Genomic DNA, 16,222 nt, shown 5'->3' with positions numbered 1-16,222 from the left:
AAAACGACCCTGGATTCATGTGACATATAGGTCATGCCAAATTTTTGTGACAAATAGTCACACATACAAAGAAATCTGACTTTGATACCGAACTGTGCTGAAAGAAAAACATAACTATTCAAAGGCATAGTGCTATAAAAACAAGCAACATAAACATAGACAAGCAACATAAACAAGAATTCTATAGAAGTGGATGTGTTGCCTGCCCCATCCTAGAGAGTCAATGATGGCTCAATGGCCGTGTTGATTTCAGATTTACGTAAAAATCGAATTTGAAAGGACATTAGATATTATAGGATTGTGTAAAAGTTTCATAAATAATGAAAGCACTCCTTCAATGGTTATAGCACAGAAACCATGAGACCCAAAATCCAATATGGCCACTGGTAGCCATCTTGTATTTTCAGATTTGAGTCAAAATCAAACTTGAGCAAAACTGATGCTTTAGGTTTGTGCTGAAAGGTTCTTGAATATCAAAGCATTCCCTCAAGAGTTATGAAACATTGGACAATGATGCTGATTGAGTGATCCCAATGTGCCATGTTTGTTTCTTAAGATTATTGCAGTAGGTAACAGCAATTGCATTGTTTTCTAAACCCCATATCTGCAGGCCTGGAGTGACATGGGATGTGTGTGTATACAACCTAGGCGGCATTCATTGGAAATTCAAGAACTTAATTGCTATAAAGAGATACACTTCCTCATCCTCACATCATCTGTGTTATATAGTCACTGTCAGCAGATTTTTACATAATTATCTATTTTCATCAAAGATGTTGTATGATTTATACATATAATTATAATCTATTATTTAATTTTTGGATTTAACACTCTATCAGGAAACTAACACTTCATCGTTTATTCACAGGCAAAAACATTCCATACTTAAGTTGATATAATGAGATGAATCATAACCTTTTCCTGATCCTGATGTGATTCATTTAACTTATGCAGAAATGTATAACTTTTTATATTGCTTTTTATTAAAATCATTAACCATTTTGCTATAAAGGATGCATACAGGTGAAAGGACTTTTTTTTGTAAACCCCTACTGCTCATAGTTCCCACCATTTCTTATTTTAATAAGATTAGTCATTTGGATTCAGATAAAAGGACTGCATTCCCCAAGGCCTATTTCTAGTAACAGTGACCTTGACCTTTACCTTAGAATTATGTTCAATCCCTATTGCACATCTACATTTCACTGTGTACCACTATGTCAAATTTCAGAAAAAAATTGTCTTTTGGCTTCCGAGATGATCGCTGGAAACGAAAGTGTGGACGGACTGACAGTGGCATGCCCTAAAATACAATAGCCTTCAAATGTTTTCAGAGCAAGCCAGAACACTGGACAGGTATGTTAGTTTTGCTAAAAGAATTACAAGAAAAATAAACTGGTGCTATCAATAAAATAAAGGGATTTCATTTGTCCTAAATCTCCTCTACTTAAAATCTAGAATAAGCTTTAAAGTATCAGGTTACAGCTGAAATATTGATGTGACCTTGACCCCACAAAACTGACCTGGATTATCTAACTTTGCTCTTCTGTCATTGACTTTTCTTCTTTCAGACGTTTGGTCCTGTCAGCTTATTTTGTCATTTCCAAGTTGCTGCTTGCAGGTTTAACCTTTAATTTTGATTATCATTCTGTAACTTCAACATCAAATTCTGCAATGAAACCTTATAACTAGCTTGACCTCAGTTGATCAGCATTTTTTGCAATAACCTTGACCAAGTACATGCATGTGGTCACTAATGAGTTCATCTGATATTTTTTATTGATATTTTTTAATGAACAATATATTACTTCAAATTAAGATTATTTTCTACCTCCAAGCTAGTGCTGACCATTTTCTACCTTCATTGATTTAGTAAGTGTTGAACACAGTCATAGGAACATATAACTATGTGACAGCTGTCATCATTGTCTAAACAAGCTAGTCCTGACCATTTTCTAACTTCATTGATTTAGTAAGTGTTGAACACAGTCATGGGAACAACTAACTAAGTGACAGTTGTCATCATTTCCTAAACAAGCTAGTCCTGACCATTTTCTACCTTTATTGACTTAGTGTTGAACACAGTCATAGGAACAACTAACTAAGTGACAGTTGTCATCATTGTCTAAACAAGCTAGTCCTGACCATTTTCTACCTTTATTGACTTAGTGTGAACACAGTCATAGGAACATCTAACTATGTGACAGCTGTCATCATTGTCTAAACAATCTAGTCCTGACCATTTTCTACCTTTATTGACTTAGTGTTGAACACAGTCATAGGATCATCTAACTATGTGACAGTTGTCATCATTGTCTAACCAAGCTGGTCCTGACCATTTTCTACCTTTATTGACTTAGTGTGAACACAGTCATAGGAACATCTAACTATGTGACAGCTGTCATCATTGTCTAAACAATCTAGTCCTGACCATTTTCTCCCTTTATTGACTTAGTGTTGAACACAGTCATAGGATCATCTAACTATGTGACAGTTGTCATCATTGTCTAAACAAGCTAGTCCTGACCATTTTCTCCCTTTATTGACTTAGTGTTGAACACAGTCATAGGAACATCTAACTATGTGACAGCTGTCATCATTGTCTAAACAATCTAGTCCTGACCATTTTCTACCTTTATTGACTTAGTGTGAACACAGTCATAGGAACATCTAACTATGTGACCGCTGTCATCATTGTCTAAACAAGCTAGTACTGACCATTTTCTACCTTTATTGACTTAGTGTTGAACACAGTCATAGGATCATCTAACTATGTGACAGTTGTCATCATTGTCTAACCAAGCTGGTCCTGACCATTTTCTACCTTTATTGACTTAGTGTGAACACAGTCATAGGAACATCTAACTATGTGACCGCTGTCATCATTGTCTAAACAAGCTAGTACTGACCATTTTCTACCTTTATTGACTTAGTGTTGAACACAGTCATAGGATCATCTAACTATGTGACAGTTGTCATCATTGTCTAAACAAGCTGGTCCTGACCATTTTCTACCTTTATTGACTTAGTGTGAACACAGTCATAGGAACATCTAACTATGTGACGGCTGTCATCATTGTCTAAACAAGCTGGTCCTGACCATTTTCTACCTTCATTGACTTAGTGTTGAACACAGTCATAGGAACATCTAACTATGTGACAGCTGTCATCATTGTCTAAACAATCTAGTCCTGACCATTTTCTCCCTTTATTGACTTAGTGTTGAACACAGTCATAGGATCATCTAACTATGTGACAGTTGTCATCATTGTCTAAACAAGCTGGTCCTGACCATTTTCTACCTTCATTGACTTAGTGTTGAACACAGCCATAGGAACATCTAACTATGTGACGGCTGTCATCATTGTCTAAACAAGCTGGTCCTGACCATTTTCTACCTTCATTGACTTAGTGTTGAACACAGTCATAGGAACATCTAACTATGTGATAGCTGTCATCATTGTCTAAACAAGCTAGTCCTGACCATTTTCTACCTTTATTGACTTACTGTTGAACACAGTCATAGGAACATCTAACTATGTGACGGCTGTCATCATTGTCTAAACAAGCTAGTCAAGCTCTCCACTGGCATCTTACTGTTACTTTATGTGAAACTTACTTTTAAGGGTTTTTGTGCAGCCTTCTTTGTGCTTTGAAAGCTCTGACTAAATGTGACCTTGTGTGATGATCAGAGGAAGAGAAACTGAACTGAACTTGCTCACCCACGGGTCTGTCAGAAATGACAGTAACAGGTTACTTAGCCCCACCTTGATGTAGACATGAATACACACTGCTGCCATTGGTCCCAACTCATTACAAGTATGCCAGGTATATGTCACCTCTAGATCTGTCACCTGTCCTTTCAGCGGCAGAAAAAACCTTCCTGTATTTTTTCTATTACTATCAAGTATTATATTTACTCAATAACTTATGATTTTTTACATGACCACATCCTTTCCCACAATGACCCATGATGTTAGAACTTAACTCTCATATTGAATACAGCTTTTAATTTTAATTTCAATGACAAAGCACACACACATCCACTTTTCAGTCTAATTCATAAAACCATACACAAATCTCATATGTGTGTCAGGTGTGGATGAGTTGCTATCTGACAAGTCTCCTCCCAATGATTTCTGTCAAACACATACATTGTCATGTGTTACAGAGATGACAAAGAACTGATTGTTAAATGTGGCCCATCCCTGGTACACATCACCCTATCAGGTTTCTTTGGCACCGATTCACTGTATCACTCGTCGACAGACGAAGGAAACCAGAAGTGAAACATTTTGAATAGTCAAATAACAAGTCTTTATAAAAAAATGTTCATGTTTAGCTACATATCAAACTAAAAACACCACTTGTTAGCAGTATCAAAATTGTGATACAAGAAGCAACCTCGTTCACATGGAAATTAAAACAATCACAGCAAATTATCTAATTAATTATTCAAAATAAGTATACCAATAATTAGTAATTAAAAATAAGATACCAGGGCCAAAACCTGGTTGTGGATGGAGATCCCAACTGTTTTCAAACTGTTTTATGACCTAGGGACTAATCAAATCTTCACGGGTGGGGGTCAGACCCAAGAGCCATCCTGGTAACATATAGGTATATTTATCTTTATACTCAGCAGTTTTACATATGCTTATAGGGAAGGGCTATAAACAGCTTCCAAATTATGATCAAAGAAGTAAGTCCCCTGGGGTGTGGCCGACCCCATGGTCTACTCCAAGATCTACTCCAAGATCATAATTTGTGTTGGTCTCTTTATGTGCCTCAACTGTATCTATGGTTATGAGGTGGTAATCTCAACCATTCAAAGTTATGACCCAGGAACTAAGTCTCAAGGGGTGGGGCCAGACCCTGAGCCATCTTGGTATCAAATGTGTATTCGTTTCTTAATACTCAACAAAATGTATGACTGATGTCCATCTCTTATTGTGATAAGCAGGAGATAGCTAAAGATACAAGTTGATATATATATATACAGATCGAGCTTCACTATAAAAGAATTACTGTTTAGATTTAAAAAAGTCTTTTACTTGATTTATACAAGTATTTTAAAATGTAGGCTTTGTTCTATCATAGTAAGAAATCATATTCCATTTTTACACTTATGGGCTTATATTAAAGGAATTATTTATGAGGTAACCTTAATAATTTTTTCATACCTGGATCACGTGAAGCACTTATGCCAGGAGCAAGACATCTGACAGTCTCAAAACGGTCTCAAGGCCATTATGATTCCAAGAAACTGTCACATATGATGTGTACTAGGTTCACGTGGCGCAGGTGTCATATATTTTATTACACAGGTAAACGTCTATTTAAAACAGCTATTATCATCAAGTCAGTGTGACCTCCTTGGTTAATTGACACGTGACCTCACAAAGTTTGTCACCAAATTATACAGGTATAGCTACGCCTATATGTACTCAAACTTTCATTTTTCAACTTACAGAAACTTTACCTCTCTGCATTAGAAACAATTGATTTCACACAAATATAAAAACCTAGGGTTAACTTATTTGAAACAAAAAACCTTACCTTTGAAAATTTAATTAGCATCAGTTAACAAAATCAAACTGGGCAAGGACAGAGAATATATCGTAAGTATTGGGGCTGACAGATGTATTAATCAAAGAAGCAGAAAACACACACAACTTGTCTTTTATATTTTCAAATGTCTCAAAGCCTTTACATCAGGTTTTCTCTACTTAATCAATAGCTTTAAGATATCTTCATACGTTGGAAAGAACTTGTTGGAGATAAGAAAATAATTATAAACACAGGTCAAAAAAATAATTCTAAGGACTAAGTGTTTTGGCTAGTTATCTCGTAAACAAGAAAAAAATGAATGGCAAAAACGATGAAAAGCGGTTGCTATGTCGAGTGTGATATGCCAAAAACGCGGAAAGTTGAAACTCGACAGAAAAACCTGCAATACATGTTAATCATTATTGCTTCTAGAATTACTGTACACAATGCCCTTATTTGGCAATAAAAGTGGCATAACTCGACCAAAATTGCATGTAAACTTCTGAAATGCTAACTTCTCCGAGCTATATTGGTAATGCAATATGTGTACCATTAGTTTGAGTTCAATTAAAGAGAACTCAAGTTATCGCACAGAAACCTTGTTTTGGACGACGCAACCGATGACGCCGCCGCCAAAGTAATACCTTTATGTCGCCTGGCACAGGTGACAGAAAAAAACCTGAGTAAAACCTTTTTTGATAGAATACTTGCGTAGAAGCTGGAATGACAGGATGCTTGACCTTCATTTATTTATTTTCTTCAAAGCCACAACATTATACACAAGAAACTGACATAGTTCTAAGCAGTGTTTGAATCTGGTCGAAGAACTGGTTGACAAAATTCTACCTATTTTAAGGCACATATTTCCCTAAACAGCAAGAAACCATTCTTCTAGATCTAGTGTTATTCAAAAGTATAAATATTCTCATAATTTTTGTGTTCAACCAGTACATGGTGTGTAAAGAGCATGACTTTTTTTTTTAAATGAGAAATCAACTCTACTCAAATTCTAACAAAACAATTATTTTGTACGTTAGTCTTATTAAGAATATTTGGTAGATAGATAACATGTCCCAAAGCAATGCTAACATAGTTGCACGTTTGCATCGGTCTACCACCAAACTAAAACCTATGTCAAATGCACTCATCTCATACAAACTCATTAAACCATACACAGAAAGTTATTTTACACACAAGAGCAATTTGTATTGTCAAGATTATGTAATTTCCTTTGTTCGTCTTTTTAAAAATTTACTGACATGATAGATGTTTTCTGTCAGTGCAGACATAGTCTGTTAAAATGCAGACAAAACTCCTTTTGTGAAGTGAACGGTTATGTAACTCAGTGGAGGTTTTATTCAGTCTATTCTGCTTAGCAGTTATAAAAATCCTTCTGTTTAAAAATCTGGATTTATTTCAACAAAGTTTATCTCTGAAGTATTTCTGTTTTTTCATTAAAACAAGAGGCCCAGAGGGCCTGTACCGCTCACCTGGATACCTAAGCAATCATGGCAAAATATTTTCCAAATGAGATCAAGGGAATATGCCAGACCCCAAGGCAAATCCTTGTAGCATATTTGTATTAGATTTTTCATGCCCAGCAATTTTATGTATGGTTATGGGGTGGGGATCACAAATGTTTCCAAGCTTTGACTCAGAAACTAAGACCCTAGGGTTGTGGCCAGACCCCAGGATCAATTCTAATATCGTGACTGCATTTGTCTCTTTTTGCCCAGCATTTATATATATAGTTTTGGGGTGGGGATCTCAACCATTTCAAAGTTATGACCCAGGGGTTAAGTCTCCAAGGGTGGGGCAGTTCCCAAGGCAATCCTGGAAGCATATGTGCAATCATTTCTTTATACTCAGCAATTGTATATTCGGTTATAGGGTGGGGCTCTCAATTGTTTCCAAGCTGTGACTAAGAAACTAGGTCCCTAGGGGTTCGGTCAGACCCTAGGGTCTATTCTGATATCATGACTGCATTCGTCTCTTTATGCCCAGCATTTGTATACATAGTTTTCCAGTGGGGATCTCAACAGTTTTAAAGTTATGGCCCAGGGTGGGGCCAGAACCTAAGGCCATCCTAGAAGTAAATGTGCATTCTTCTCTTTATACTCATCAATTGTATACCATGGTTATATGGTGGGGATCTCAACCATTTCCAAGTAATACATTTTTTTGGCCCCACCCCTTAGCCCAGGGGGTCAGCCCCACCATTTGTACAACTTTGAATCCCTGCCTCCCATGAATGCTTTTGATCAAATATGATTGATATCCGGTGCACAGTTCTACAGAAGAAGTCGTTTGTAGCAATATAGCGAAATTGCCCCCTTTTGGCTCTGCCCCTAAGCCCCCTGGGGTGTCAGCCCCACCATTTGTACAATTTTGAATTCCCACCACCTAGGGATGCTACCAGTAAAATTTAGTTGAATTCCAATCAGTGGTTAAGAAGAAGAAGTCATTTAAAGAAATTGTTGACGTATGGACGGATGGATGCCACGGTATAGCATAAGCTCACCTGGTCCGAAGGACCAAGGTGAGCTTATGCCATACTAAGGTGAGCTAAAAATGAATAGTTCCTTGAAAAAGACTAAATCTGAAATATCTTTTAATTTGATAAATCTTAGATAGCATTTTGAATGGGTTGCTCAACACAGTTCTGCCACTTCCGATATTAATTTACCTGGTAGGACTTATTTGCAAAAATGTTACCAGGTGCGTAGTTTGGTAAATTCTGCATTGTATTTAGCAAAGATGTAACAAAACAACCACTTATGCTACGGACATTGCTTCATCTGCAACTGAACAGGAAATATTCCGATTTGAATGCAGAAAATAAATGATAACATTCCCATTGGTCAATTCTTCCTACTATGATAGATATCACTTTTGACATATGTCACAGTATATTAAATATATCACTTTACCCAAGCTGATAAAATCTAATCTCTCACTTGCAATAATGTATTATTTATCATAAAACACCTCACCCAATTTCAATCAATCATTTAAAATATTATGAATGAAATGAGGACATAAGTTGTGATTTATAGTGTGGCAGGTATCAATCTTGAAGGTGATTTTACAGAGATTGACGTAACTTGTTTACCTCTAACTTCGCCCAAAATACTGAGAATTTGTGATGACAGACAACCTGATTCCGCGACATGTGATGTACTAGTTAGTATAGCTTGGACATAACAACTTGTCACTGTCCATCAATACTGAAAACCTTGCCCCGGGACATGTCATTTAATATCCAGTACAACACTTTACACAGAGGGGGCACCAGCATACAAACAGGGGAATAACTGGACGACAAAACAGCCATAACTAGGTAGGAATTGGAGTCATCAGGGTAATAAAGGCATGTTGAGGAACAAGGTTTGTGGGAGGGAGCGACACTGTTATCACATACTGGACAACTGTCTCTTGACAGTCCGCACAGTGTCAAAACAAGATAAAAACCTACGCAAAGCATCACTTAAGCAATTCTCCAAATTACTGCATGTAGATCAGTCTCCCGGAACACCTGTATCACCTGGGACTCCCCCTGGGCAAAGCTTTGTCATCTTAATGCTGGGTTAGCAATAGTGGTGCTTGTTAGTATGTACCACCTCAAAGTCTGTAACAACTTCAACAAATGTAAGACACAGCAGGCTGTGAACCATAAGGTAAGCAGAATCCCCAAAATTTGATTATGATTGGTATATTAAAATATTATCCAATCAGACATTAAAAGTGTAGCACACGGAAGTATCTGTCACATAAAGTGCCATTGTCAAGTATCCTGGACACTACTTCATACACACCCACTGAAAAAAAAACAAGACTTTTGATGGTGTCCGTAGCTACAAAAATCTGGGACTCGACTAGCTGTCTGTAAGTGACCTTCGGACAGTAAAGTCAGCAATTAATCCTAGGGGGGAAAATAAACAGGAGCACTGCCTAGCAGGCAAGTTTTATGTACAGAAAAAACAACAATAACAAGCAACTTCTCTGAAAAAGAAAAAGAAAATCTGTGACAGGTTATGATTTAATTACAGACATTACGGTGAGAACACTGATATTAATGACAACAAGAGAAGAACAAAGGACACTAACCGACAAGTAAAATCTGTAAAATCTGTAAGTGGAATTAGAGCCAAACCTTTTGATCTTTATTTACTGTCATGTAATATAGCTATCAAAAACTCATCTTGGTGAATCCCAATGGGATTTCTACATATTGTTTAAGTTCATTAAGGCATCAGAAAGCCTTTCATCTTCTTGATTCAGATATGGATTAAGAAAGCTGCCTTAATGTTGATGCAGACTTTTGACATTAGAAGGCGCAGCCAATTTGCCGATGCCTCATTCATTAAGACTTCTTGATGTAAGAAAGTTGCGATCTTGTTGACTTATTACTTTGTACTGGGCACAAGTCCAACAAGCAGCATATGAAATCTCCCACAATTATGATCTACTTAAATCAGTTGTCAACAACAAGTCTTTATCAAAATCTGATGCATAAACTTCATGGACAGACTTTGAAAATAATTTTAGCCAGCTTGCATATAAAATTAATTCAAAATTTAGAACTTGTGTTAACCATACACATGTCCCCTGGCAATACACGTATTTTGTATGCATATGTGTCTGGTGTGTTAGGATCTGCCCATACCGAAATAAGTTACAAATAGGTATAACTTTTTTGTACCTTTTCAGTACCTTTTTTGTACTCCTGATAAAAGGTACAAAAAAGTTATAACTTTTCGATACCTTAATTTAAACTTAAACTTTACTAGTGTACCTTTTTGTAACTTCTCTGGACTTTAAAAAATTCTGGTATAACTTTTAGTACCTTTTCTGGACTTAGAAAATAATTGCACTGCTGTTGAAAAACTTTGAATATTTTTGGTATAACTTTTTTGTACCTTTTCTGGACTTAGAAAATAGTTGCAATGCTGGTGGAAAACTTTGAATATTTTTGGTATAACTTTTTGTACCTTTTTTGGACTTAGAAAATAATTGCAATGCTGGTGAAAAACTTTGAATATTTTTGGTATAACTTTTTGTACCTTTTCTGGACTTAGAAAATAGTTGCAATGCTGGTGAAAAACTTTGCATATTTTTGGTATAACTTTTAGTACCTTTTCTGGACTTAGAAAATAATTGCAATGCTGGTGAAAAACTTTGAATATTTTTGGTATAACTTTTTGTACCTTTTCTGGACTCAGAAAACAATGCCAATTCTTGTGAAAAACTTTGTAACTTTAAAGTTAGAACATTTTTGGTACAGTGGAACCCAGTTATTATGTAAATACATATATATATCTGTTATAATGAGATTTTCCCCCATGTACCCATTTTTTCCTTCTTTAACTAGGCAAAAAAATATCATTTATTATTATATGGTCAAAGGTAGGAACCCGCTTATTATGGTGTTTTTTTTCTGCTGTGAATTGATTTTAAAAGTAAGTTGTCCATGTGAAACACCTGGACAATTACGTAATAGGTCCGGCTAACTGTACATCGCCCGAGGTAATCATCGGTCCACTTCAGGTAAATTTTTCACACCTCGCTCCACCCCAGTCAGCGGAAAACAATAGATCGACCATCGCTTGCTGGTCATACATTTTGGTCTTAACAAAACATATGGTGCAGTTAATTGCTGTAGGACTGTATATCAAATTAAAATAATTAGACCTACTGAACACAAATTCCGATAAGACAACGAGCATGCCTTTCACAAATATTCACGGTTACCTTGACCAATCATGTGAGAAAATCATGCCGATTTCAATGAAAATATTACTTCAGAAGGAAGACCTGTGTATTTAATCATTTAAGCAATAGTTTCTCAATTGCATTAGAAGTCGATTTCCCGTGTTTCCGTTGAAAAAGAGTCAAATTCGAGACATACATTTGTAACGACAGCATGGTGCCGGAAATCGTTCCAAAGGTTTTACGTTATTGTCGTAAACAACTTACGACGGCTGCTTGGTTATTGTTACAAAGGGAATATTTTTTGTTTTCAATTATTATGGTTGTGTCCATACTATTTGTATTTAACAATAAATAGTTATGATTAATATGATGTAGGACTTTATCGTTATTGCAGCGACGCCCTATGCGAAAAATTAATCTCGCGTGACTATAAATAGCCTTATCAAATTGGCCAATGAAAAGCGCGCGGGTAAATTTTGTATTCGATCGACCTCTAGATTTTGAACTCTAACCCGGCGAGTCACAAGAAGTAAACAAAATATTGGAACGTGTTTTGGTTAACTGGAAAGACGATACCTACTTCATCATATCCTTGAAGACATTGGAACGTCCGTGAAAGAGCTTGGTATATACGCATTTGCTGATGAAATCCTTCATGAATCCCAGGTTTTCTGGGGAATATCATGGGAAGATCGTCGCCATTTCAGGGAATATTTCAGGTAAGCCATCAATTGTATTTTCATCGAAAGGATTCAATACAAAACGCAGAGTAAACATATCAAATTTATTAAATAAATACAGTACCATGACTGAGACGATGTATATTTTTTTCTTATATGTTTGATCTTTAGAGATGGGCAGATGGCAGTACTATCTGTTAAAAAACACCGATTATTTCGGTACCGATTACATTTTTCGTTTACTGAGCTACTATATTTGTATACAATTCGGAAAGTAGATCTACTTACCAGAATCCGTTTCGGTGTATAATAAGATTTTCGATATTTGTTTATTCTTTGTTCTTCAGGGAAAGGAAGGATATTTCAGTGTGATGTTTAATTTCTAGCTTAATATATACTCAAACCCCGTGCCGAATATATATTTTTCCTGTACAAGTATACACTTTTTCGTTTTTTATAAAGTTAACAAACACATTACAAATATTGAAATCATTATTGGAATTTCTCCTTCATGACATGAAATAACAGAAATTTAAAAGCCAATGCATCTTAATTTCCTATCAATATATTTTAAGATTGAATAATTTCTACTTAAATGGTTGCTTACTTATTTTTTGTTAATCTTAAATAGCTTTGGAATTTCTAAATTTCCTATGATTTTCTTCACCTATTTGAATTGAAACGTAAGAGTACCTAAAATAGAAATGTGAGCAGTACAATGGATGTTGTTTTTATAATCTTCATATATCGTTAAAAAGATTAAAAACTTTTCAAAAAGGAAATTTAAAGAGATATATCTGAATGTTTTTTAAGCAAATGGCATGCAAGTAGCAGGCACTGTTCAACTTCTGCATACTTCATCAAATATTGTTTAATGACGTCCTTTGAAAACATATTGAATTTTATTTCATTTTTTTTGAGTAAAATTTTGAATTCTTTCAACTTGATAAAACTGATATTTATGCTTCTTGTTTTGTGTTATTAAAATAACTTGATATTCCTATGACTTGAAAGGGAAAAAAAAAATTCTTCAAAAATTGAAGTGTGCCATTTTAAATATTCCACAGTAAAGTTGCATGATCCCTCTCCTTCCACACTGCATGTCCTTACCCTGTTCCCTACAGAAACCTTTATGTATAGCTCAGTATATACATCAGTTAAATTAGAGAATTCCAATTTTTTAAATCACATTTTTTTCTAATATTTTCTCTTTTTCTAGATGATAACAAGAGCTGTGCACACTGATGGGGGAAAATACAGGCAGAAACAACAGATGAAGAATTCTCAGCTCCACCTCATGAGTCTGTTATAGAGGTCCATGAACCTCCCCCTCAACCCCCTGCTGCAAAGAGAATCAGTGCCGAAAACAAATCAAACAAAGGTGAGTTCATTGATTTAAGGTACTGATTTTGTGATCTTTTGTTTAAGCTTTTGTAATCTCAGAAGACTCCTCTGTCTTTTGTCTAACCTTATTGAAATTTGACAGCCTTTATATGGTTACAAGCTGAAATAAAAATGGCTTTCTTTTGGAATTTTGATTTCTACAATTATTAGGGCCCCACATCGAAGATGCGGGTATGTTCCCTTATAGTAATCAGGTTGTCCGTCTGTCTGTCCATTTTTTTTCTTTTGTACAATATTGATGGAAGTAAATGGTGTAAGTTTTTTAAAAAATTTACATGATGATTTCCCATGCATCCTAGTTCTGCTTGGTAATATTTCGGCAGATCTGAATCAAAATGGCTGCTAATCAGCCATATTGGATTTTAACATTAAACATTTTTTTTTTGCTCTTAAATTATCGGTAAACATTTTGTAAAGACATCATGAAGCAAAGTTGGTCACAATACAACAAGAAATCAACTTATCGAAGGTCAAAGTCATTGGATCAAAGGTCAAAGTCAGATTTTGTATCTTTTTACTGCTTAACAATTTATTATGACATGATGAAGCAAAGTTGATCAGAATTCAACAAGGAATCAACTGACCAAAGGTCATAGGTCAAGGTCACTGGATCAAAGGTTAAGGTCAAATTTTGTAGCTTTTCATGAATGAGCATTTAATGACATGACTTAATTCAAGATCAATGGTAAAGGTCAAATTTAGTATCTTTTCACTGGTGAACATTTCTTTATGACACTTTTTACTGATGAACATTTTGTTATGGTATTATAAAGCAAAGTTGGTCGGAAATAAAGAATAAGTCAACTGACCAAAGATCATGGTCACTGGGTTATAATTAAGGGTCAAGGTCATTTGGGTCCAATGGTCAGAGACAAAGTGGATCTCTTGACTTTGAACCCGGCTCTTGTTGGGGAGGTATTTAAGGTAAAATAAAACAGATCAAAGCCAACAAATAAGTAATGCACTGGTATTTACATTTAGATAGATTTTGCTATTACATTTATATAGATATTATATACCATTAACTCACAATGAACTGAAAAGCTTTTCATTTTGAATCTCTTTACAACATATTGTAAATATATTAGCAATCCGATCAACTGTTACAATGCTATTGTGTTGTGTCAAGATAAGACATTAGAGGTAAACATGTCTTTAATTTCTTGTTTACTTCCTGCTTGTTTAGGAGACTCATTTTAATTGCAAAATTATATTATTTTGTAAATTGTGTTATTGCTCCTTATCTTGACAGATGGTGGAGCTTATACCTGGGACTGGGGTTTATGTGTATCCCAAACACATAAAAACTACACAGAGGAAGACGAAGGGGAACAGGTCGACAGATATTTGATGTCAGTGTTCTTCACCAACACTGAGCTGGTCAACCTGGGAAAGGTTTGAACCAGACCATTGTTTGAGCAATAATTGGTAATTATGAATTAAAACTTTTTCATAACAGCACAAAAGAAAAGAGTTCTACAGCAATTCTCTTTATGTAGTAGTAATATCACTGAAATTACAAAAGTATCGCTATAGCTACTTGAACTGATTAATGGTGCCTGTCAGTGAATAATAAATAGCAAGTTTACCATAAAATGCTACCAATATAATTTCACCATTCATATTCATTAATTCCTAGAATTTTAAGTGATGAAGAAAGAATTAATAAAGTTGCAATTATGTTACTAGCTATTTTTCCTAAACCATCTGCTTTTCAACAGATTATGCTGAGGCGATTCATGGGAAAAGTGGCCTGTCAGAAATCAAGTTTTCAATGAGGACAAAAATCAGTGCTTTGGTCAGCTTGGCCAGGAGGAACTCAACCACATAGAACAAATGAGACATTTCAACTTTTAAGAACTATTAATATGATTGTTTGTTGTAACTTTACAAGAGATATTCTATTAATGATTATTTTAGGAATGGTTATGTGAAATAGTTGTGAATACCAGAGAATAAAAGTGAGTATGCTAGTGTCAAAGCTGGAGAGAGTCATAGTCAATGCAGGGCACTCCCTGAAAGTCAGCATGAGAGTATATTTATTGCATTATTGTGTATTATATTGTAAAATAATAGTAACTACAGAAAGTATTTATATAATAGTAACTACAAGAAAATATTTTTGATGTAGTAAGTGCAAGAGAATATCTAGATGATAAATAGTAACTTCAAGAAAATACTTATATAATAGTAGCTAAAAGAAAATATTTATTCATATAATAGTAACGTAAAGAAAATTATTTATATTATAGTTACTTCAAAGGAATATTTATTTATATGATAATAACTACAAGAAAGCAGGTGATATATAATAGTAACTTCAAAGGAATACTCTATTAAAATAGAATTTCATTTAAACAACAGATCCAGTAAAGGTTAGGTTATGATTTTTTTTGATACCTTTTCATAATACATGAGAGGTTTATGAAGCTTTAAAAAGTTATACCTAACAAATACGATTTCTCCATTTTTCAGTACCTCAGAAAAGCATAACTTTTTTGTACCTTTTTAGTAACTAAATAAAGTTATAACTTTACTAGAACTTTTTCTGTACCTTTTCAGTATCTCAGAAAAGTATAACTTTTTTGTACTTTTTTAGTAACTAAATAAAGTTATAACTTTATTGTACCTTTTTACTAGAACTGTTTCTGTACCTTTTCAGTATCTCAGAAAAGCATAACTTTTTTGTACCTTTTTAGTAACTAAATAAAGTTATAACTTTATGATACCTTTTTCACTAGTGCTTTAGTGGCTAAATGTAACTTTTGTGTACCTTTTGTTTGCAAATAAAGTAATGATTGAACTGAACAAAGTGTTTGAGTGTAACTTTTTAATACCTTTTTGTAACTTTTTAGTACTAGATTGAAACTCTCTTC

At 34.8% G+C, this 16,222-nt stretch overlaps 1 protein-coding gene and 1 long non-coding RNA gene across 2 annotated transcripts in view; one reads left to right on the top strand and one right to left on the bottom strand.

Moving 5' to 3' along the window:
- LOC110445183 (calcium homeostasis endoplasmic reticulum protein-like) overlaps positions 1-16,222 on the bottom strand; it is a 115,499-nt gene that overhangs the window by 32,386 nt on the left and 66,891 nt on the right. The gene's annotated exons all lie outside the window — the stretch shown is intronic.
- On the top strand, positions 11,763-15,746 carry LOC110445185. The gene is made up of 4 exons (XR_002462326.1): positions 11,763-11,981; positions 13,162-13,323; positions 14,599-14,774; positions 15,068-15,746. It is a non-coding gene; the product is annotated as an uncharacterized LOC110445185 (long non-coding RNA).

The sequence above is a fragment of the Mizuhopecten yessoensis genome, unplaced genomic scaffold (assembly GCF_002113885.1).
Source record: "Mizuhopecten yessoensis strain PY_sf001 unplaced genomic scaffold, ASM211388v2 scaffold2091, whole genome shotgun sequence".
Lineage (NCBI taxonomy): Eukaryota > Metazoa > Mollusca > Bivalvia > Pectinida > Pectinidae > Mizuhopecten > Mizuhopecten yessoensis.
The sequence above is the reverse complement of the archived record's forward strand: the minus strand, read 5'-3'. Positions and strand labels throughout refer to the sequence as shown.